Raw genomic sequence first — 24029 nt, 5'->3', positions numbered from 1 at the left:
GCGGGAGGGTCTTTTCTGGCCAGGGTGGTCTTGGAGGTGGCTTTATAGGGCAACCAACTGAAATGCATGGGGGATGGAGGCAGGGAGCTCTGGCCCTCTCTTGCCAAGCATTTGGCGGAGTCTGAGTCCTGACACTGGAGGAAGCACGGGGATGAGTGTGGGATGGAGGTGGTCTCTCTGGCTTTGCGCGGTGGTCCTGGAGGTGCGGCAGCTGTGGGCGGGCCGGGGCCTGAATCAGAGTGCTTCACAGCTGACAGCCTGTGATCCACAACCGCCATGTGGGATGGAGGTGGTCGCTCTGGCGCTGCACTGGGCAGGGGACTGCAGAGATGGCTGCTGATCAATTGCCATCCAGGGTCAGAGCAGCCACAGTGTCGCGTGGTGGTCTGGGAGGTGTGACAGCTGCGGGCGGGGCGGGGCCTGAATCAGAGTGCTTCACAGCTGACAGCCTGTGATCCACAACCGCCCTCATCTGCTGCTGGCCCTGGTTCCACTCCCATGAGCGCTGCACAGTGCCTGGTCTCTGGGGGACTTGGCAGTGCATGGGGGGGAGGGGCTTCTGTGGCCAGGGTTGTCTTGGAGGTGGCTTGATAGGGCAACCAAGGGCAATGCGTGGGGGATGGAGGCAGCGAGCTCTGGCCCTCTCTTGCCAAGCATATGGCGCGAGTCTGAGTCCTGGACACTGGAGGAAGCATGGGGATGAGTGTGGGATGGAGGTGGTCGCTCTGGCGTCCTGTGGTGGTCCGGGAGGTGTGGCAGCTGTGGGCGGGGCGGGGCCTGAATCAGAGAGCTTCACAGCTGACAGCCTGTGATCCACAACCGCTGTGTGGGAATGGAGGTGGTCGCTCTGGCGCTGCACTGGGCTGGGGACTGCAGAGTTGGCTGCTGACCAATTGCCATCCAGGGTCAGAGCAGCCACAGTGTCCAGCAGTGGTCCGGGAGGTGTGGCAGCTGCGGGTGGGGCGGGGCCTGAATCAGAGTGCTTCACAGCTGACAGCCTGTGATCCACAACCGCTGTGTGGGATGGAGGTGGTTGCTCTGGCGCTGCAGTGGGCTGGGGACTGCAGAGATGGCTGCTGACCAATTGCCATCCAGGGTCAGAGCTGCCACAGCTTAGTGCCCTGGTCCGGGAGGTGTGGCAGCTGCGGGCGGGGCGGGGCCTGAATCAGAGTGCTTCACAGCTGACAGCCTGTGATCCACAACCGCCCTCATCTGCTGCTGGCCCTGGTTTCACCCCCATGAGTGCTGCACAGTGCCTGGTCTCTGGGGGACTTGGCAGTGCATGGCGGGGAGGGGCTTCTGTGGCCAGGGTGGTCCTGGAGGTGGCTTGATAGGGCAACCAAGGGCAATGCGTGGGGGATGGAGGCAGCGAGCTCTGGCCCTCTCTTGCCATGCATTTCACGGGAGTCTGAGTCCTGGACTCTGGAGGAAGCAGGGGGATGAGTGTGGGATGGAGTTGGTCGCTCTGGCGCTGCACTGGGCTGGGGACTGCAGAGATGGCTGCTGACCAATTGCCTTTCAGGGTCAGAGCGGCCACAGTGGCTCGTGGTGGTCCTGGAGGGGAGGCAGCTGCAGGCGGGGCGGGGTCTTCCGCGAGGATGGAACGTTGAGATGGGCGCCCACGAGAGGTAGACGTCAGGAGTGGGCACTATGGGAACCGGAACACTGTGGTCCTTTGTGATCAGTTAGCAGTTGGAGCAGGATAACGACGCTGAGGCAGCTGAGGACCACAGCGATACTCACGGGTTAACTTAACTTTTCCTTCTTGCTTTTCGGGTCTTCACAATCGTCTTTCCCACTGGGATCTTTTTGTAAGTGTGGGTACATTTCCTGAAATTTCATTCTGATGAGTACCTAGGTAAAGAAACTAACAAGTGCTGTTCCCTTTTTACTTTTTCTTTACACACTTCACCTCATCTAGGCCTTTGTTGGTGACTACTTTGAGCAGGGAAGGGGGCCTAAAGGTGCAGGGACTCCCTCTTTGCCTTTCTTTCTGACTGTATCTCTATCCTGTCTCTTTTCTGTCCTTCCCTTATTACTGTCCCTTCTGTTTCCATTCACCTTTTTTCAACCATGACCTCAGCACAGAAAGTTAGGGTCTAAATTGGAATTGATAAGCTGGGAGATCCCAACTGCTACAAGGAGGGTATGTCCCTGTGAGTATGTGTCCAGGATTCCCCAAGACCCTGTCGGTGATAAAAATCTGGTGTTCCAGAGGTGGCCCCCCTTCTGAGGAAACCAGTGGACCAGGACTGTCCTTTTCTTTGAGTCAGACAGGTGCTGGTTTATTTGACTTTTTCACTACTGTCCCTGTCTTACAGACCAAGGAGAGGGTTCCACACTGAGTCCTTTGGATCTTTGACATCCACTGAGTTCTTTGGATCTTTTGGGGGAAGGGAGGAGTGTTAGGTGTTTTGTGAATATTCCAAGGCTATTTCTAAACAGCAGGCAGCTTTTTGTTCTAAATCAGTTTTGTTCTTTTCCTCTTTGGGTTCACTTCACCTCCTTATTGAGTTTGGGTGTAGGGGTCTCCCTCTTCATGGAAAAGAATTCAAAATTAGATGTGGAGGTGAGTATTTAGGATGAGTAAATAAATCACAGCACATTATACATATATACATGTGTGTCTTTGAAATTTAGATCCTTTTCCCTGCAGTGAGTTCTTTAATCAGTTTGCCAGAAATGCCTACATAGAAATGCTAACCTATTGTAAGAGTTGTGAAAGTGAGGAATAGTGACACTTAAGCCTCATTAGGTTGACAATACCTATAGATCTGGTCTCATGCAGACTGAATTTGAAGAAAGCCCAATGGGCCCCGGTAGAAAAGTTTCAGCCCCCAAGTTGGCAGGATATTGAAGTTTGGCTGAGTTGAAGAATCACTATATTCAGTGAATGTAGGGTAACACCAGACCACTCCACCTCCCCAAAATAGAACAACCTCTCAATTATCATCCCCTTCACCTCCCACCTGTAAAAGCCCTTGACCTAGGAATGTGGGCATTTACAACTGCTCTTTGTCCCAGGGAGTTAGTACTACCATTGAACAAAGATGATTCCCAGAAGGGATTCTGGAAGGATTTTGATTCCTATGTATTTTAATTTATTCAGATTCTGAAAATTAATCAGAATCTCACTTTATGCTAGACAGACTCCCTGTAGAACCTTTCCATTTAATGAGTGGCAGAATACAATAACCAAAAACTAGAGCCAAAGGAATGATTATTTTCAATGGAGGGAATGAAGTGGTATTTTTGTGTGAGCTTGAAAGTAAAGGGTAATTTTAATAAGCACAGAAGGGGGGGGTCTTCCTGCACAGAATTGCTGGTCATCTCTAATGTCTACCAGGATCTCACTGCTTTGACAGTGCAGCCATTTGCTCAGAGACACTGAGAAATCTGAAAGAGAGCTCTGTAGGTTGCCAGTATGTGCAGGTTCTCAAATCAAGCCAGAACCACTTGATCTGAGACAACAAGTCACAGACAATAGCTCTGCTTTGAAGATTTGAAGAGTAGTTGGTTTGCTGTTTCTTTTAAATTTCCCATTCATTTTCATCATGGTGATGAGACGCACACACAAAAATAATTCATATGTGTAAAGAATACAGGGGATTGATAAAGGTTGGGAGCATATTTTATTAATTGTCTTTATGATTACATGATAAGGAATTGAGCCACCTTGTTCATAGAGCAGATTTTCGGCAATAATGCCTCCCTTGATAAGAGTTTTATTTTTCTTGAAGAAAGTTTCAGGGTGTATTGCTGAGAAAGTTTTCAAATGTCACAGTCTTCCTTTTTATTTTATTTGTTGTGGTGTTGCATATTGAACCAGGGCTTCAGGCACACTAGGCAAGCACTCTACCACTGAACTACACTCTAGCCCCACAGTCTTCCTTTGAAAGGAAGAGGTCGGAGCTAATTAACATGTTTCTAGAAGTGTTAGGGAAGGGCAAGTTCAGTTTCAACTTCAGGGTGTATGCAGACAGAACCTTCCATAATTTTACTTATAATATATATTTTCTAATATTCATTGAGTACCACCATGATGTCACATTTGTGCTTAGCATGTTAGAATGAATGGCTGGCTTCCACAGGACATTCAGGGGACTTTAGGATTGGTTGAGCCTTGCTGGAGAGAAATGGGAAGGAGAGTGATGGAGCTTATGGGGATGATCTTGAGATAGCCCAGAGTAGATCTGAAGGTAGACTAAAAAAACAAAAACAAGTTTTCATAATGGGAAATTTCAAGCAGGCATCAAAGTAGGCCAAACAGTATACTCTGTGAATACAACCTCAGTTTCAAAAATTATCAACACCTGAACAGTTATTTATCTCTACTACCATTATATTTAATAATCCTTAAAAGCAATTATACACAATACATCAACATGGCTGTGTTCCCAAAACATCCTTTATTTATAAAAATAGACAGCTGCCCTTCATAACCCTGAATTCAAAGACGGATAGTGTTAGGTTGTATGTTTAGGTGTGTGGTTTCTGTTCATTTTAGAGTTGACTGAAATAAGGTTTGATGTTCATCCCTCGCATTATGGATATCTGTTATTTCAGCACCATTTATTGAAAGACCACGGAATTACTTTGGCATCTCTGACAGAAATCGGTTGACTGGGATCCAAGGTGGCAGAGTAGAGGAGATCCTGCTTCAAGCTGCTCTGTGCCTGAATCAGAGAAAGCTATCAGGTGGCTTCTCCTGCTCGGGGTCTTGCCTTGAGGGAACACAACATCTCAGTTCATGTGACAGGACCCCATCCAGCGGATTTTCACAGAATCCACCAGAGCTGCGAACACCAAGCAGAACTCAGAGCCTCTGTGTTCAGGTGAGACTCCAGGCTTCAGTCCCAAAGCCCACAGTTTGAGCACAGGCGCGACTCTCAAGTGGGGGAGCAGAGACACCAACTAAGCACCTCGGTGGAGTGGCAGAACTCCAGGGGATGCTCTGCTCCCACGCAGGTCCCCAGACCACGTTCTAGGCACAGCACAAGGACATCCCAGCTCCCCCCACCTCACCAGACACCCCGACTGGGAAAAGGACTGACTTGACCTTTCTCACCATCTTTGGTGGGTGTGGTTACCAGCTGGATCTGTGACTGAACAGGTACCTGGGTTCCAAATCCACTCCCCCAGCTGTAATAACTCGGTATAGAAACTATCAGCACAAAATCAGCTCTCAGTTGAACAGGAGTGCAGTGCCACCGGGACACTGCCCACTTGGTGCAATCCTAAGTTGGAGGGTGTGAGGTCCCCCAGATGAGACCTGATAAGCAAGAGAGGGGAGGGGGCTAAAACCTTGGAGCAACTCAGAGAGACCAAGATTAGGGAAGCCCAGACAAGAGAGGGAGAGCTTTAGTCTTCTCACACTGGTTACCTACACCACACTGAGGGCAGAGAACCAAGCTTGGAATAGACAACTCTACCTACTAAAAGAGAAGAAAAGGGAACTCTGAGAGTATTTTGTTGTTTGTTTGTTTTGTTTTTTGTTTTCTTCTCTTCCATATTATCCTCTTTCTTTCTCCTCTACCCCTCCTCCTCTGGTCCTCACAACCCCAACATATAACCAAGAACTTTGCATGAAATAGAACTGAGTCACCAGAATAATATAATATAAAGGAATTGCATAAGCCACCCCTCTTTTTTTTTTACTTCTCTCTCTCTCTCTTTTCTCTTTTTTACTTCCTTTTTATTTTTCTTCCTCCCTCTCTTTCTCTTTCAACCTCCTAATTTTTACTATTTTTACTTCTTGTAATTTTCTAAACACATATACATGTTTGTTTTTATGCATTCTACTGTCCTCCCACATACTTGTCTCCCCTAAATTACCTCCTGTCTATTCCCCTGCTACTAACTCTCTTGATTAGAGTTCTCCTCCAAATTTCTAAGTTTTATTAATCCATTGCCCTCACATCTTTTGCCCTTAACATAAAGTCAGATACCTGACCTCTAGTTCTCTGTCCACCACCAGAAGAAAGTGTACATCTTCTATGAAACTACTGATTATATTTTAAATTATAATTGAATCTAGAATAACTAGACATTGAGACTAACTATGAATGTCTTAATAGCAGTAATTTACACATAGGTGATGTACTGTTTATTTTGGGAATGTCAACATTGTCTCTCCCCACAAAGAAGGGATCTTGGAATATACAAGAGCACTACAAATCTATAGGGTAAAAAGAATAACACACCAGTCCCACAGAGCAGGAACGAAATACCAGCAACATGAAAAGACAAGGGAAGAAAATACCACAAACAATTGAAGACAATGCATCATTAGAAGAATAATTAGAAACAGCAGAAAAAGTGACAGAAAAAGATTTCAGGATTTACATTATTCAGATGTTTTGGAATCTCAAAAAAGACATTAGACAACAAATACAGATAGTGAAAGATCACTTTGACAATGAGCTACATAAACAAATCCAAGAAACAAAAGATGACCTCTACAGGGAGATTGAGGACTGAGGAGATATATATATAATTACTTGAAATGAAAGAAATATGAACCAAATTAAAAACACAAATGAGAGCATCACCAGCAGAAATACAACTTAGAAGATAGGACATCACGAAGACAAAGTATATTATCTTGAAAAGAATGTAGACAGCACAGCAAAAATGATAAGAAACCATGAGCAGAAAACCCAAGAAATATGGCATAGCATAAAAAGTCCAAATTTAAGAGTCATTGGGATAGAGGAAGGCACAGAGTTCAAAACCAAAGGAATGTGCAAGCTATTCAATGAAATAATATCAGAAATACTTCCAGACATGAAGGATGAAATGGAAATCCAAATCCAAGAAGCCTGCAGGACACTGAATGTGCAAAATCACAACAGACCCATACCAAGACACATTATAATGAAAATTCTCAATATACAGAAATAGGAGAGAATTTTAAGAGCCACAAGAGAAGTGAATCAGATTACACATAGAAGTAAACCAATTAGGTTAACAGCAGATTTTTCAACATATTCCCTGAGAACTAGAAGATCCTGGAACAACATATTTCAAACTGGAAAGATAATGGGTTCCAACCAAAAATCTTGTATCAGGGAGAGAAATGAATTACAGTAGATGGGGTTCGGAAGAGAAGATGGGAGCTAAACTGTGGAGCCAACCTAGATGTCCTTCAGTGGATGAATGGACAAAAAAATGTGGCATTTATACACAATGTAATACTACTCAGCATGATAAAAGAACAAAATCATGGCATTTGCAGGTAAATGGATGGTGTTGGAGAAGATAATGCTAAATGAAGTCAGCCAATTCCTAAAAAACAATGCCAAATATTTTCTCTGCTATAAGTGGGGTGACTTATAGTTGAGTTGGGAGGAACAGCATGGGAGGATGAGATTAATTCTAGGGAGGGGTGGGAGGGAAAGAGAGGAGGAAGGGGATTAGCAAGGATGGTGGAATGTGTTGGACATCATTTTACAAAGTACATATATGAAGATTTGAAATGGGTGTCAACATACCTTATATACAAACAGAGATATGAAAAATTGTGGCATATATGTGTATTAAGAATTGTAATGCAAAAAATAGAACATATATACTGGCATAAACTGAAGTGAACATACTTTATATCCAGAGATAAAAGAAATTGTGCTCTGTATGTGTAATAAGAATTGAAATGCAATCCAGTGTTGTCATGTATTTAAAAAAATTAAATGAATTTTTAAAAAAGAAATAGCTTCACTAAATACAAGAGAGTCTACTTTGGATTCTATTTTATTCTGTTGATTTGCATGTCTCTTCCTAGGCCAAAAGCACACTGGCTTGAATCCTGTAGCTCTACAGTGAGTTGTAAAGTCAAGCAGTCTAGATTCTCTAAAATTTCTTTGGCTCTCCAATATCTTTAACATTTTCATATAAACTTTAGAATCAACTTGTTAATTTCTGTATAAAAACATGCAGGGTTCTTCCAAAATCCTATGTACTCAGCAATAAAAGAGAATAAAATCATGGCATTTTCAGATAAATGCATGGTGTGGGAGAAGATAATGCTCTGTGAATCTAAGCAAGCCCAAAGAAACAAATGCCAAATGTTCTCTCTGATATAAGGAGGCTGACTCATAGTGGGGTAGGGAGGGGGAACAAGGGAGGACTCTGAAACAGAGGGATGCGAGGGGAAGGGAGAGAACATGGGGTTAGAAATGATGGTGGAATGAGAAGGTCATCATTATGCCAAATACATGTATGAAGACACGAATTGGTATGAATATACTTTGTATATGACCAGAGATGTGAACTATTGTGCTCTACATGTGTAATATGAATTGTAATACATTCCACTGTCATAAGTAAATAAAAAAAGAAAAAAAAATGTGTGTTTTATAAGAGATCAATAAATGAGATGCTTTTTTATGTTAGAAATTCAAAATAATAGCTTTTTGTAATATATAAGTAATCTCAAAGTCTAAAAATTATTCCATGTACAATATCATGTGGTATATGTTTTTGTCATTTTACCCTTCTTACATACTAACATTTCTGTTGTAAGGACCCAGCTCCCTTGGAAGATTTCAGCAATCATTAATGGCAAAAGCAGCTGCCACCCATAAGTTCAAAAAATGGAGATATCCAGCAAGATGTAGATACTGTGAACACATTGTCATATTTCAAGGTCTTAAATGCCAAGAGGTAAGATCTTTTTGGAATCACAATTTTTTCTTTTGCTATATACTTTTTTGTTATGATTTTACTTATTTAGAGATGTGTGTGTCCACACACAAACACACATTTAAATATATATAAATTTGTTGTTTGTACTCCTGGGAACTAAATTTAGGGTCTTGCACATGCCATATTTTTAGAGAGAGAAAAGAGAAAGAGAGAGGAAGAGAGAGACACACACACACACACACACACAGAGAGAGAGAGAGAGAGAGAGAGAGAGAGAGAGAGATTTTTAATATTTATTTTTCAGTTTTCGGTGGACACAATATCTTTTTTTAAATTTTATTTTTATGTAGTGCTGAGGATCCAACCCAGCACCCTGCGCACACCAGGGGAGCGCATTACCGCTTGAGCCACATCCCCAGCCCATACACTCTTTCTTAAAATTGTGCTTTGAAATGGGCTCTTGCAAGATTGGTCTGGCCTTTAACTTGTGAAATTCCTGTTTCAACCCCTCAAGTAGCTGGAATCATGGGCATATGCCATCACACCTAGCTTGCCAGTACATGTTTAATAAAGTCCCACAGTTTATTTTTGTAGTTTTCTTATTTGTTTTCCTGTTAAATGTAATTCACAAACCACAAATAGTACTTTTTCACTTATTTTTGTCGTTATTAGTCGGCCTGTATTTTGCTTAGTTGTGAATAATTTTAAGGTGAGTCAATCAGTTTTCAAATATCATTTTCTTATAGTGTCTTCTTATCTGCCATAAAAAATGCATGGCAAACTTAACCATCGTTTGCGGACATCGTAAACTTCGGGGGAAAATACACCTATTTGGAGCAGAATTGTCCTGTGTTGCCAAAAAGGAGCCAGATGGCATTCCTTTCATAATCAAAATGTGTGCTTCAGAAATCGATAGGACTGCCTTGAGTTTACAAGTATGTTGTTTACTCTTAAAACTCTAAAAACATAAATGCCTTTGTGATTTGATTTAATGAAAAAGAGATTTTAAGAAAATCAGCACTCTCCATTTGTAATAACTAAATTTATTCACATTTATTTGGAAAATGTTAATTTATTTGACTTCAACTTGTATTTTTTAAATACTTATAAAAATTGAAGTAGATACATCAACTCTGTCTAGATGTCTGCATTTAGCCCTTTGTACTAAAGTGAAATATTGCATTCTGTTTTCCTTTTCTCTTCAAGGGCATCTATAGAGTCAGTGGCAACAAGGCAAAAATCGCAATCCTGTGTCGAGCTCTGGAAAGTGGAAGGCATTTAGTAGATCTGTCCGAATTTTCTTCACACGATATATGTGAAGTGTTAAAATTTTACCTACAAAAGGTTAAAGTTTTATTCTAAACCTACCATCAAATGCAAAGAGCAAAAATATTTTATATTGAATATTTTTCATTAGTATAGACTATGTCATCACCCCCCTCATTATTCTAAGATTTTATAATGATGTACTTTGATGTGGATATATTTCCATCCAGTATTCTGGCCACTCCATGAGCTCCGTCAGTTGTGAGCACTTTAGTTCTTGGAACTTTTCTTGATTTTTATTGCCATTCTCCCACCCTTGTACTTGAAGCTCTTCTTTGGAGATGTGTGTGTGTACCATACACAAACACACATATAAATATTTATAAATTTGTTATTTGTACTCGTGGGGATTAAAAATTCAGGGTCTTGCACTTGCTTGGCAAGCATACTTGTTCTCCAGTTCCCTTACCTTTTCTTTATTGTTCTTTTTTTCTTCAAAAACTTTCTAAGACATTTCCTTGTCTTTTTCTTCTTGAATAAGTAAATTACTCCATTTGTGAGATCATGTTTTAATATTCAAGAAGTCTGATTTTCTATTCTTTTGATCACATTTTTTAAATGATTATATGATGCTCTTTTATTGTGGATGTTCATAGATTTTTCTCATTAAGGGTTCTTTTCTCTATTTGGCCTCTAACCTCTGTAGAAATACAATGTGACCCTCATATATAACATTAAATTTTCTATAGCAACATAAAAATTAAAAATAAAGTGAAGTGATTTTTAACATTTCATTTAACATTTTGAATATCTAGTTTTTCAAATTATGAGGTATTTTGTTTATTTATGTATTTGTATTGCAGCTCTTTTTCTTTGAAATCTGGTATCTATTTTTCATTTAGAACACATCTCAATTTAGATCAGTTGCATTTCCAGTACTCTTTCACCATATCTGACTAGTTGCCAGCATATTGACAGCATCATTTTAGAACTTCATTTTGTTCTTTTTCCATCCATTTTGATTTTTGTCTTTCATGGTGGCTAGTTACATGAGTTTGGACTTGAAATCACTTTGGAAGCACTTGAACACATCAAGGCTTTTTAAAAACTTTGAACTTTACTATAAAGTGGTCTAGGTGGACTGTTTGGTATATGCCTAACTACATGTCTCTAGTTCCCTGTTCTGGCACTGGTGTGATCCTCCTGGGAAGGCATTTTTTTCTAATTGTAGATGAACACAATACTTTTAATTAATTTATTTATTTTTATGTGGTGCTGAGGATCCAACCTAGTGCCTCACACATGCCAGATGAGTGCCCTACCATGAGGCACAACCCCAGTCCCCCAGGAAAGAGTTTTTTCCTTGCCTAGAGATGCAGTACCAATACTGTGGAAGCCAGGGTTACTAAGACTGTAGGATCTGTGCTTTCAGTGTGCATATAGCCAACATATCCCCGTTTGAAAACAGTTACCTCTGTGGTCCTTATGTTTGGCATTGCCTCGATTCAGAGAGCCTCTGTATCCCATTGCCCAGAGAAAAATTTTCCAGTTTTAGAAAGGAGATTGCCCTAGTACATGGAGTGGAGACAGGATTCTATAGAGAGCTAAGCTTTCTCCGCTGGCCCACCTGCAACCTAAGCCAAGATCAGAGGACCTGGTAGTGATTGTCCACATCCCTTTAGGATTCTGAAAATCATGTTGAGTGACAAAGAGTCAGTTCTCTTGGAAATGCTGCATCAGGACTTATTCATCTGCTCTTCTACTTGTGAATTGTTGCTTTTTGTTTTCTCTATTTTCCTAGTCCTTATGAGCCTACTGTATTTTAGTGGAATTGCAGGAGGGAAAGAAATTAAGTATAAATTGCTGGGTCTACAATGTTAGCCCAGGAAAGCATTGATAACCCTTTAATCACATTCTACAGATTCCTCAACTGAGAAATGGAGGTTGATACCTTTGAATGACTGGAAGTCTCATAATGTGTCATCCTTAACCTTGTTTAGTCAGTCAGGGAAAGGAGATGAATTGGGTCCAATACAATAAACTTGCATTCTGTTGAGGAATTTTATATGTCTAAGACTTTCATTTGGCAAAGTGTGCTCAATTCTTGCAATAGTGTTAGAGAGTAGCCTTTATCTGACTCATTGACCTAAAGCTCCAAGAGGTGATGTGACTTGCTTCAGATCCCAGAGTGGTTGAAGATAGAAACTGATCACAGGGCAACACCTTAACTTCCCACAGATATTATAGGACATCAGGTAGCCAACGATTCACTGAATTTTTTATTGTAGGTCAGTAGAAACATTGAAATTCATTTTGGCAGTGGATATTTGTTGTAAGAACTTCTTTTGACCTATTCATGGCAAATCAGCCTGTTTGAAAGTTTCATGAGATGTTGACAGTATGTTTTTGTAGGTCATATTATCTTGTGCTGATCTTCATTCTTGCCTAAGTAAAATCTGTGCCCTTTAGCACTTTGATATTTTTACCCCTTACTCATAAAATCCATGGGTTTCTGATTCATTTTATAGATTCTGTTCACTATTCTATGTTTGTTCCAGTGAAACAGCTGAAGATTATATATTTGGGGGGCAGATGTGAATAGAAGAGTTTTAAAATCCCATAATGAAGCTTAAAGCTTAAACTTCATTTAAAGTTTAGAATTTCACTCATTTTCCATTAATTTGTTATTAACATAAATATAATTTATAGTCAAGATTTTGATTTGCTTTCTAAGTCACTTCTCTACCAAACATATATATTCTATTTTATGGGCAGGGATGAAGCTCAGTACTAGAGTGCTTGCATAGCATGCTTGAGGTCCTAGGTTCAATCCCCAATACTGAAAATGATATCAATAAATACAGATTGACTTTAGAAAATTTTGTTAATCTAAAGGGGACATGCTATATTATTTGAGTAATTCTCACTTATAGTTGACTTTAACAAAAAAAACAGGCAGAAGATTTTTTCAAAATATTTATTTTTTGGTTGTAGCGGGATGCAATACCTTTATTTTATTTATTATTTTTTATGTAGTGCTGAGGATCAAACCCAGGCCCCTGCATGTGCTAGGCTAACACTCTACCTCTGAGCCACAACCTCAGCCCAAAGGTATTTTTAATATAATTTTGTTTCTTTAGCTACCAGAGCCATTGGTTTTATTCCAATGGTACCAGGAATTTATGCAGCTTGCAAATGTCATCCAACAAATTAACCAAGAACAGAACACCAAAAGGGACAACTCTGAAGACAACACATCTCCAAATATGTGTACAGATATCAACCAAATTTTTCTCAAAACCAAGGACCTTGTAAGAAAATTGCCACCGTTCAATTTTAACACTCTACATTACCTTATCATCCATCTTAAGAGGTAAGAATTTTTATACCATCTTAGCCATTTTTAATTCAACAGGGCAATAGTATTCAGTACATTTATATTGTTATGATTTTCAAAATGATTTTAGGATGTTTTTATTATGTGTTGGGAGAGGGAGACATTGAATACATGTTCATGCAGCAAACATGGTTCCCTCAGATGCTTCCTGTGTGCCAGGCTCTGGCTGGGGAAACTAGGGTGGAAATATAGAGTTTCTGCTATTTGTGGGTTTATCCTCTTGGGGTACAGGTCTGTATATAACCACAGTTCACCATCATTCTTTTTCTAGTAGCTGTGCACAGCTTGTAGGCATGCAGAGGAAGTTTTGGGGGTAGGAATAGAGCAGAAGAGGCAAAAGGCCTTGTGTCTGATTTTTAAGAACTGAGTGGTGATTTGGTATTGAATGTGCAGAAGAGCATATGAGGCAGAGAGAAATGACATGGAGACACAAGAAAGCATTTTGCATTTAGAATATTTGATTTTATTAGGCTACAATATAGCAAGCAGTAGCAGGAACTGTGCTACCCTTCCTAGAGACTTGATAAAAAATCTTACCTACCTGGCAGATTAGTTGACCAAGGTGTTTCTATGCCCACTAAAGAACTTGGAATCAGGAATTTCACATATTCAGATTTGCCTGTTAGACCTTTCTGACAGTAATTAAGATCTCCTTTTTAAATTTTTTTTAAATTTATTTTTTGTGGCTGGAATTGTGGCTCAGCAGTAGAGATTGTGCAAGGCCCTGGGTTCGAACCTCAGTCCCACATACAAATAAATAAATAAAATAAAAATTTAAAAAAATTTATTAGTTCAAATCAGTTATACATGACAGCAGAATGCTTTTCAATCCATTGTACACAAATGGAGCACAAATTTTCATTTCTCTGTACATGATGTAGAGTCATACCACATGTGCCGTCATACATGTACTTAGGGTAATGATGTTTGTCTCATTCCACCATCTTTCCTACCCCATACCCCTCCTCTTCCTTCCCTCTCCTGAGCCCAATCAATGTTCCTCCATCCCCAGGAACCCTATTATGTATCAACATTTATTTATCAGAGAGAATTTTGGCCTTTGATTTTGGGGGATTGGCTTACTTCATGATATTCACCAACTCCATCCATTTACCTATAAATGCCATTATTTTATTCCCTTGTAATGCTGAGTAATAGTCCATTGTGTATATATACCACAGTTTTTTTAACTATTCATATCTTGAAGGGCTTCAAATTATTCCATGAAATATAAAAGGAGGAAACCCTTCCAAACTCATTCTGTGAAGCTAGTATCATCCTGATACCCAAACCAGCCAGAGACACATCAAGGAAAGAAAATTTCAGACCCATATCTACACGATGAACATAGATGCAAAAATTCTCAATAAAATTCTGGCAAATCACATACAAAAACATATGAAAAAAAAACAATGCACCATGATCAAGTTGTGTATTCCAGGGATGCAAGGTTGGTTCAACATACAGAAATCAATGAATGTAATTCATCACATCAATAAACCTAAAGAGAAGAAACCTATGATTATATCAATTGATGCAGAGAAAGCATTTGACAAAATACAGTACCTTTTCATGTTCAAACTATTAGAAAAACTAGGGGTAGTAGGAATATACCTCAACATAGTAAAAGCTCTCTATTTTAAACCTAAGGCTAACATCATTCTAAATGAAGAAAAATTGGAAGCATTCCATCTAAAAATTGTTCAACATAATCCTTGCCACTCTAGCCAGAGCAATTAGGTGAAAGAAATTCAAGGGAATACAAATAGGAAAAGAAGTACTTAAATTACCATTTTTGCCAACGACATATTTTATACTTGGAGGATCCAAAAAACTCCACCAGAAAACTTCTAAAATAATAAATGAATTTGGCAAAGTAGCAGGATATAAAATTAATACCCATAAATCAAATGCATTTCTATACATCAGTGGTGAATCCTCTGAAAGACAAATAGCAAAGCTAACCCATTCACTAGATATATATATATATCACAGCTACTTTACCCATAGATGAATCTAGTATCATCCTGATAGCTAAACCAGGCAGAGACAGATTTCTTTGGATAGTCATAGAAATATCAAGCTGAGAGTGCTTGAAGTAAAACCAGAACATTGATAGTGGCAATAGAACAGAGAGGTGTTCAGGAGAGAGAACCATCCAGGCTAGGAAACTAGCTGTGGGCAGCTGGGAGTGTGGCTAGTGATAGAACACTTGCCTAGCACATGTGAGACACTGGGTTTGATACTCAGCACTGCATAAAAATAAATAAATTAAATAAAGGTATTGTGTCCATCTCTAGGTAAAAATTATTTTTTAAAAAAAGAAAAATAACTGGGCAGTGAGAGAGAAATTGACAGTGCTGTTTCAGTTTCCAGTTCTTATACTGGAACGGGGAGTATGTCCCACATACAATGATGGAGCAATTTTTTGAGGTGTTTTTCTTCCTTCTGCTACTGAGTTCAGTAGTTCCTTCTACTTACATGCATTTTATCCTAATATAGTACTCTGAAACTCAGTTTGGTGTGTGGTAAGTATCATAATGAAACAAAGGATTCTTTCCCTGGACCCACCAAACTTGACCCTTGACAAACGTTTTGTAGTCTTCTATAGCCCGAGTTTTCTCCAACCTTCTCAAGTCATAGTAAACTAACATTAAAGACATCTATTAGGCAAATCTCATACACTTTATGTGTTCTTCTTTTCAGGGTTGCAGACCATTCTGAAGAAAACCTGATGAACTCAAAAAACTTGGGGGTGGTATTTGGACCCTGTGTCATGAGGCCCAGGCCTACAACCACTCCTGGTACCATCTCCTCCTCTCTTGTTGCATATGCCAATCAGGCCCTGTTGGTCGAATTCCTCATTACCAATGCAGAGATGATCTTTGATGGGTCCCTAGACCCACAAAATGTTTCATCTAGTACTGACGTTGTTGCACCTCGGGTGGATAAAAGCCCTCCTTGCAAACCCGTAATATCAACAGAACATTCCACAAAGTCACAATATTTTTCTATGAAGCAAGTGAGTTTTGACCATTACAGAATTGCATTAAATTTGTGATGTTTATGTTAACAAGTTAATAGTCTTTGAACTGTTTGTTTTGAGATGTGTTTTGCTTTTAGTTTAAAACTTTTCTTGTTTCAATAGGATATTCACACTGCAGATATTGAAATTAAAAATTATGAATTGGCTACATCATTTGAGGAATCAGAACGCAAGCAAAATGCATTGGAAAAATGGGATGCATGTCTCATTGGTGAGTGGTCATGTAACATATATCCTTGCATATTTCAAACCTTGCCAAGAAGTCGTGATTAAAAACCAAGGTGAGGGCTGGGCTTGTAGCTCAGTGGTAAAACGCTTGCCTCGGCATGTGTGCGGCCATGAGTTGGATCCTCAGTACCATATAAAACAAATAAATAAAGACAAAAATATTGTGTCCATCTACAATACTCATCCTTTAAAAAAAAACAAGGGGTATTAAGTTGAGGTAAGTTCAAACTTCAAGGTTTTATTAGTTAACTTTTCTAGCCATTGAGAAAGTTTAGTGAATGTCATTTAAATGAATATCATGCTTTGTTTCTCTCTTGTAAAAAGATATCTTGAAATTCATAAATTATTTTTGTTCTCTTTCTGAGATTTGTTTTCACCTTCACTTCTTTGTCATCAATTAAAGTCAAAACAGAAAAAAGCTGGACTCCTGAAAATCAAAAAAAAAAAAAAAAAAAATAGACTCCTAAAGTTTTTTGATGTCCCTTTACCTGTGGCCTAACTTTAGCACATTAAGCACACATGTCTTCCATTTTCTTGGCTCCAGTCTTTTTGTTCACTGTTTTTAATCATTTTATTTCAGTGTATCATTTCTGGTAAGGGGGTTGAAAACCTTCCATTCCTTACTGCTCTAGTAGAGCTTAATCTGAATTTTTCAATATATAGTCATAAATGTTAAATTTGATATATAAAATTAATGAAATATCAATAAGTGTAGCCTGAGAAAGTCTGAAAACAAAGAGTCCATTTCCTCTCTGCAAAGAAAAACACTGGACTCACTGATTCCATTTATCTGATTTGATCTTATCAGCACTTCTGTGCTATGAACCTTGACCTCATTTAAGCCATAGTTAACAGTCTCAGGAAGGTAAATAATGCCAAGGGTCATGTCCTTAAATTATTGTTGATTCAGGATTTGAACCTCATCCTGTCTCATTCCTAAATGTAACCTTGTTTTGCTGTCCAATGAAATTGGATTCCCAGGTAGGTATAGTAATAACAATAAATAATTTTAAAATATTTGAAATTTTCATTACATACCAGGTAATTCTGAACCTTTTATTTAGAAGATCATTAATAACACATGCCAACATATCTCCACATAGGAGTTTGTCTTGACAGAAGAAGGCAGGTAGGGCTAGTGCATTAGGCTTGCCCAGGGCAGAACTGCAGCAGGAGCTGAGACAGCACCCAGGCAGCTAGAAGTGGTGCTAGAAGTTCTGCAGGACTGTAAATATGTTTTGGTGGTTGCCATCCAACCACAATGGCTCAGCTCCCTTCTATCAATGTGGAGAAGGGCCCAGAACAGCAAATCACATGAGCACTGCCTGAGAACCAGGGAAGAGAGGCCAGCAGCCTCAGGTGAGGAAGGAGGTCAGATGAGATGATGACCTGCGATCATCATCAAGTGATGCTGCTGTGCACCTGTCTTCAAACCACTGCCCAAGGATGTGGGAGAAGGACCAGGTGGCAGGGATGAGGACTGTGGGCTATGAACAGGGCTATTGGAAAGCCATCAGACCAGTGGCAAGGCACACAATTGTCTGATGTTTCTCAGCAGGGAGAAGAGGATCATGGCCAGAGGGCTGCACCTTTCTAGTAACAGGAGCTTCTAAGGCACATGCAGCAAAGACAGAGTGGGAGATGCTAGGGTTTTAGGTGAGAAAACAGGGACCTTGGGACCAGACTAGAGGAGAAAGAGAAGAAGGTAAGTCTGGAGTCTACAGAACCAGTAGCACAATGGCAATTCTGACAGCTCTTCAACCTTCCTTTGTGCAGAGGATGTTGCCATGTATTAGTGGATCAGCTGGGAGAGCATCCAAGTCCTCTCTGGTGTGTTGCCCTCAGTATGGACAGAATGTAGCTGGAGAGCAGATTAAGTGACAGGCAAAGTCCTTGGGATTCAGGACATGGAGTTTGTTGGTGTACAGAATAGTGTTACTGTTCTAGAGTTACCATTGTCTGCCTGTTGAAATCAGGAAAGTCTTAACACAGAAAATATTCATTCATGGGTAGTATATTAAAACAAGTAACTACAGGAAGTGTTTTTTTTTTTTTATTTTATGTGCTTTGTGACTATTTATACTATTAAGATAAATTTTAAAAAGTAATGCTTTAATTAAAAATGTGCCTTTAATATTGTATGGATTTTTAATTCCTCTGCATAGATGACTGAGAAAATAGTGTTGGAAAAATATGTAAGTCTCTGTTGTTTGAGAGAATGCCCATTCATAATAACCACACTTCCTTATTAACCAAGCTTCATGAAGTTAAAAAAAAATCTCTTCTTTTTCAGATCACAAAGAACTTGAATCATCATCACAAAAGATGGACAATATATGTAAAACCACGAAACCACTTAGTCTGAAATCTGATGTGACAACAAATGATATTCAGAGGCCTATGCCAAGCACCAAGATCAGATGTTGCTGTTTGCCTGTAGATAGATTCCATCTTGCAAGCTCTCCTAATGAGAAAAACAGGAGAAATGTGGGAAATGTCAATTCAGACAAGTTTTGCCAGAATCTTACCTTTGAAGGACTTAATATAAAAGATACCTCTACTACTGTTGGCTCCCAAATTAATGGTTTTGATCAGCAGATTTCAGAAAAAACTCAGGAACAAAAATGTGAACTAAAGAACTTAACTGGCATGAGTGCAGTGATTGTGCCAAGTGTACTCCAGGAAAAAGTGACAATGAGCATCAATGATAGTGGTGACCATTCCAATGGTGCCACACAGCCCAACACGCCAGCCAGTTCAGCAAGAGAGGCACCAGTGAGACTGTCTTCTCATTCTCACCGTCTTGCTCCTGCAAGAGCACCCAGAATACTGCAGCCCCATCTCGGGACAACATTTTACAAACCACCTATCCTGACCAGCAAAGTCAGGGGGACTGAGGAGAGACCAGCTTCACCTTTAGCAACAGTGCCTCCTAGCACAGCTCTTACTCCCCTGAGTCATGTGGAGAAATCTGTTCCAGAGGCAGACAGCACATCAGCTTATGCTTTGAAACCAGCTGCTGAGCCTAAAGAGAACTGTGAGGAGGTTGGCCTGCCTGACATGAATCCAATGTGCCAGGGACTCAGGCTAAAACAAATGGAAGAGGTACAAGACCTTGAATTTGAAATGCCACAGTTTGTGTAGGTGGTCAAAATTCAGTTTTTTTTTCTTGTTTCATTTTTATGTATTGTGTTTATTTTATGAAAGAATGTTGTAACAGAACCACTTTTGTATAGGATTTTCAAAGTGTATATTTTGCCTCTTGGCCTTGTATTGTGTTTGCTAGTCATATAGAATGATAGAGTTTTAGTCATATAGAATGATAGTGCCTCACTGGTATTGTCTTTAAATTCTGTGTTTTTGAAGTTTTGCATAAAATAAGTACTATAATTTAAAACTTAAAATAATATTCTCTATAAAATGATTCATGTAAATGCATCTTTAATGTATAATATTGTTCTCAACAAATAGGGGCAGTAGGGAAAAATGAGCTTTATTTTGGAGCAAACCTGGTGCTGACTCATAAAATGCTTCTGAATGCAAGTGCCTGAAAAATCTTGATTGGGTATGAATATATTTTTTCCCACATAATGTTCTAGTACATCTTTGACCACTTGTGTTGTTATAGCATGTGTGGAATCATTGGCAATTCACTTAACTTTTTAAATATTTACATAGTGGCCTAAAAGCTTGCGAATCTGTGTGTACTAGAATTCTACTTGTCAGTTTTTACATATAGTAATTAATACAATTGTAGAAAGAAAATGCACTTCAATACTAAAAAGTTTGAGACATTGGCAGAGACAACACAGACGAACAGAGTTGAGGCATCTTGAGTTTAAGAGACCTGTAACCTCACTGCTGTCAGCTGCAGCCTATTGCTGGATTGCTGGCGACTTCTGGCTGTCTGCTGATGAGAGCAAGTGGCCAACAGCTAGGGCAAGATAAAGCTCTCTCTGGTGGCCGCGGTTCTGCTGCTGCTCTGCGCAGCATGGCTGAGCAGGATGACAAGAAAAGGACATGGGTACCATGGTCGTCATCGACCTGGGGACCACTTACTCCTGCTTCAGGGCGTTCAAGAATGGCCAGTGGAGATCATCTCCAATGATCAGGGAAAGTGCATCAGGCCGTATTATGTGGCCTTCACCCCTGAAGAAGAACATCTGATCCTCGATACAGTCAAGAATCAGCTCATCTCCAAACCTGAGAACACGGTCTTCGAAACCCAGCGGCTCATTGGCAGCACAGGGAATGACCCTTCTGTGTAGCAAGACATCAAGTTCTTGCCTTTCAAAGTGTTTGAAGAGAAACATAAACATAAACCATACATTCAGGTTGACATTGGAGGTGGGCAAACTAAGACATTTGCTCCAGAAGAAATCTCTGCTATGATTCTCACTAAAATGAAAGAGACTGCTGAGGCTTATTTGGGAAAGAAGGTTACCTATGCAGTTGTTACTCTATCAGCCTTTTTTAATGATGCCACTGGCAAGCAACCAAAGATGCTGGAACTATTGATGGCATGAATGTTATGAGGATCATCAATGAGCCTAGAGCAGCTGCTATTGCTTATGGTCTGGATAAGAGGGAGGGAGAGAACATCATTTTGGTGTTTGATCTGGGTGGTGGAACCTTCTATGTGTCTCTTCTCCCCATTGACATTTTGATGTCTTCGAAGTCATGGCCACCAATAGAGATACTCATCCAGGTGGAGAAGACTTTGACCAGCATGTTATGGAACATTTAGTCAGGCTGTACAAAAAGAAGACTGGCAAAGATGTTAGGAAAGAAAACAGAGCTGTGCAGAAACTCCAGCATGAAGTAGAAAAGGCCAACTGGACCCTGTCTGCTCAACATTAAGCAAGAATTAAAATCAAGTCCTTCTATGAAGAAGACTTTTCTGAAACCCCGACTCAGGAAAAATTTGAAGAGAAAACATGGACCTGTTCTGGTCTACCATGAAGCCTGTTCAGAAAGTACTGGAGGATTCTGCCTTGAAGAAGTCTGATATTGATGAGATTGTTCTTGTTGGTGGCTCTACTCAAATTGCAAAGATTCAACAACTTGTTAAAGAGTTCATCAATGGCAAAGATCCATCCTGTGGCATAAACCCAGATGAGGCTGTTGCATATGGTGACACTGTCCAGGCTGGTGTACTCTCTGATGATCAAGATACAGGTGACCTAGTACTGCTTGAAGTATGTCCCCTGACACTTGGTATTGAAACTGTGGGAGGTGTCATGAGCAAACTGATACCAAGGAACACTGTGGTACCCACCAAGAAGTCTCAGATCTTTTCCACAGCTTCTGATAATCAACCTACTGTTGCAATCAAGGTCTATGAAGGTAAAGGACCCCTGAAAAAAGACAACCACCTTCTGGGTACATTTGATCTCACTGGAATTCCTCCTGTGGGGTCCCCCAGATTGAAGTCACTTTTGAGATAGATGTGAATGTTATTTTTGGGAGCGACAGCTGAAGACAAAGGTAAAGAGAACAAAAATAAGATTACAATTACCAATGACCAAAATTGCCTGACACCTGAGGAAATTGAAAAGATGGTTAATGATGTTGAGAAGTTTGCTGAGGAAGACAAAAGATGCAAGGAGTGCCTTGATACTAGGAATGACTTGGAAAGCTACGCCTACTCTCTAAAGTATCAGATTGGAGATAAAGTAAAGTTGGGAGGCAAACTTTCCTCTGAAAATAAGGAGACCATGGAAAAAGCTGTAGAGGAAAAGATTGAATGGCTGGAAAGCCACCAAGAAGCTGACATTGAAGACTTCAAAACTAAAAAGGATCTAGAAGAAATTGTTCAGCCAATTATCAGCAAATTCTATGGAAGTGTAGGCCCTCCCCCAACTGGTGAAGAGGCTACAGCAGAAAGAGACGAGTTGAAGACACTGATCTGCTAGTGCTGTAATATTGTAAATACTGGTCTCAGAACTTTCCTTAGGAGAAAACCAAGAGAACTTAAGTCTCAAATGTAATTGGAATCTTCACCTCAGAGTGGAGTTGAAAATGCTATAGCCCAAGTGGCTGTTTACTGCTTTCCGTTAGCAGTTGCTCACATGTTTTGGGGAAGAGAGAGAGGAGGAATTGGCTATCTTAAAAAACTGGATATAAAAATGTGGGTCAGGATGTGTGTTCACCTCAGAAATGTTCTATTTAACGATTGGGTCATGCACATCTGGTGTAGGAACTTTTTTCTACCATAAGTGACACCAATAAATGTTATTTAAAAAAAAAAATACTAAAAGTTTGGAACTGTCATAAAATAAAAATTTGTACAGATAAAGCTAAGAGATAAATCACTATCAGAAGCATTAAAACCATCTAAAGCCAAATAACTAAACTATATAATTTAAATTATAATATATTTATATATTATATATTATGTATTATTTATTATATACTACATATAATAGATTTATATATATCTATATGATATAAGTTGTTTATATATAATTATAATATAATCCATGTTTTATATATCATATTAATATTAATTATACTAATATAATAATTGTATTATTATCTTATTAATAATAGAAATTATATTATTATATAATTACATTACAATGATATGCAATATAATATAAATTAATATAAATCTAAATATATTATATGATATATAATAAATATGTTATAGATAATAAAATAATATTTATATATTTAATTTATATTTTATTTTATTATATGTGTATATAATATACACATATTTCATATATTATGTATAATTCATATTAAATACATATGAATCATAAACATTTTGATATGTAATATATAATTTATATAATATACATACTTATATATTTATATATCAATATATATAATTTATATATAAATATATAAGTATGTATATTAAATAAATTATATATAATATATTATGAATATATATTTATATATTAATATACATAAAATTTATATATATATATTTTATATATTTTTATTATATGTATATATGATAAAATAAATGTATTATACATAATATAAATTAGAAGGTTATATAAATATATTGTATTTAATTTATATTATATATGTATTATATAACATGCAATATATTTATATGATATTATAATTTAAATTATATAGATAAATTATGTCTTATTTGACTTTAGATGATTTTAATACATTTGATAGTTTTTAACCCCTTAACTTTATCTGTATAAATTTTTATTTTATGACATTTTTAACCTTTTTTGTATTTTTTATAATGGTCTTAAAAAATGTGTGCTTCAGATATTTTTAATTTCAATGCATTTTCTCCTGACATTATGAGGGTTTGGTTAAAACCATTCCTTTGGATGTATGCCTGCAATCCCAGTAGCTTGGGAGGCTGAGACAGGTGGGATCTCAAGTAGAAAGTCAGCCTTAACAATGGCAAAAACTCTTAGCAATCCTGTCTTTAAATAAAGTTCATAAAAAGAGTGGGGATGCGGCTCAATG

The 24029-nt window shown here is 38.9% G+C and overlaps 1 pseudogene; it reads left to right on the top strand.

The window, feature by feature from the left end:
- The first annotated feature begins 1611 nt into the window (after positions 1 to 1611).
- LOC143404392 (endoplasmic reticulum chaperone BiP-like) lies at positions 1612 to 22495 on the top strand (annotated as a pseudogene).
- The last annotated feature ends 1534 nt before the right edge of the window (positions 22496 to 24029 follow it).

The sequence above is a fragment of the Callospermophilus lateralis genome, chromosome 7, assembly GCF_048772815.1.
Source record: "Callospermophilus lateralis isolate mCalLat2 chromosome 7, mCalLat2.hap1, whole genome shotgun sequence".
In the NCBI taxonomy this organism is placed as follows: domain Eukaryota; kingdom Metazoa; phylum Chordata; class Mammalia; order Rodentia; family Sciuridae; genus Callospermophilus; species Callospermophilus lateralis.
Note: the sequence above shows the minus strand (reverse complement) of the source record. Positions and strands in the feature narration are given on the sequence as shown.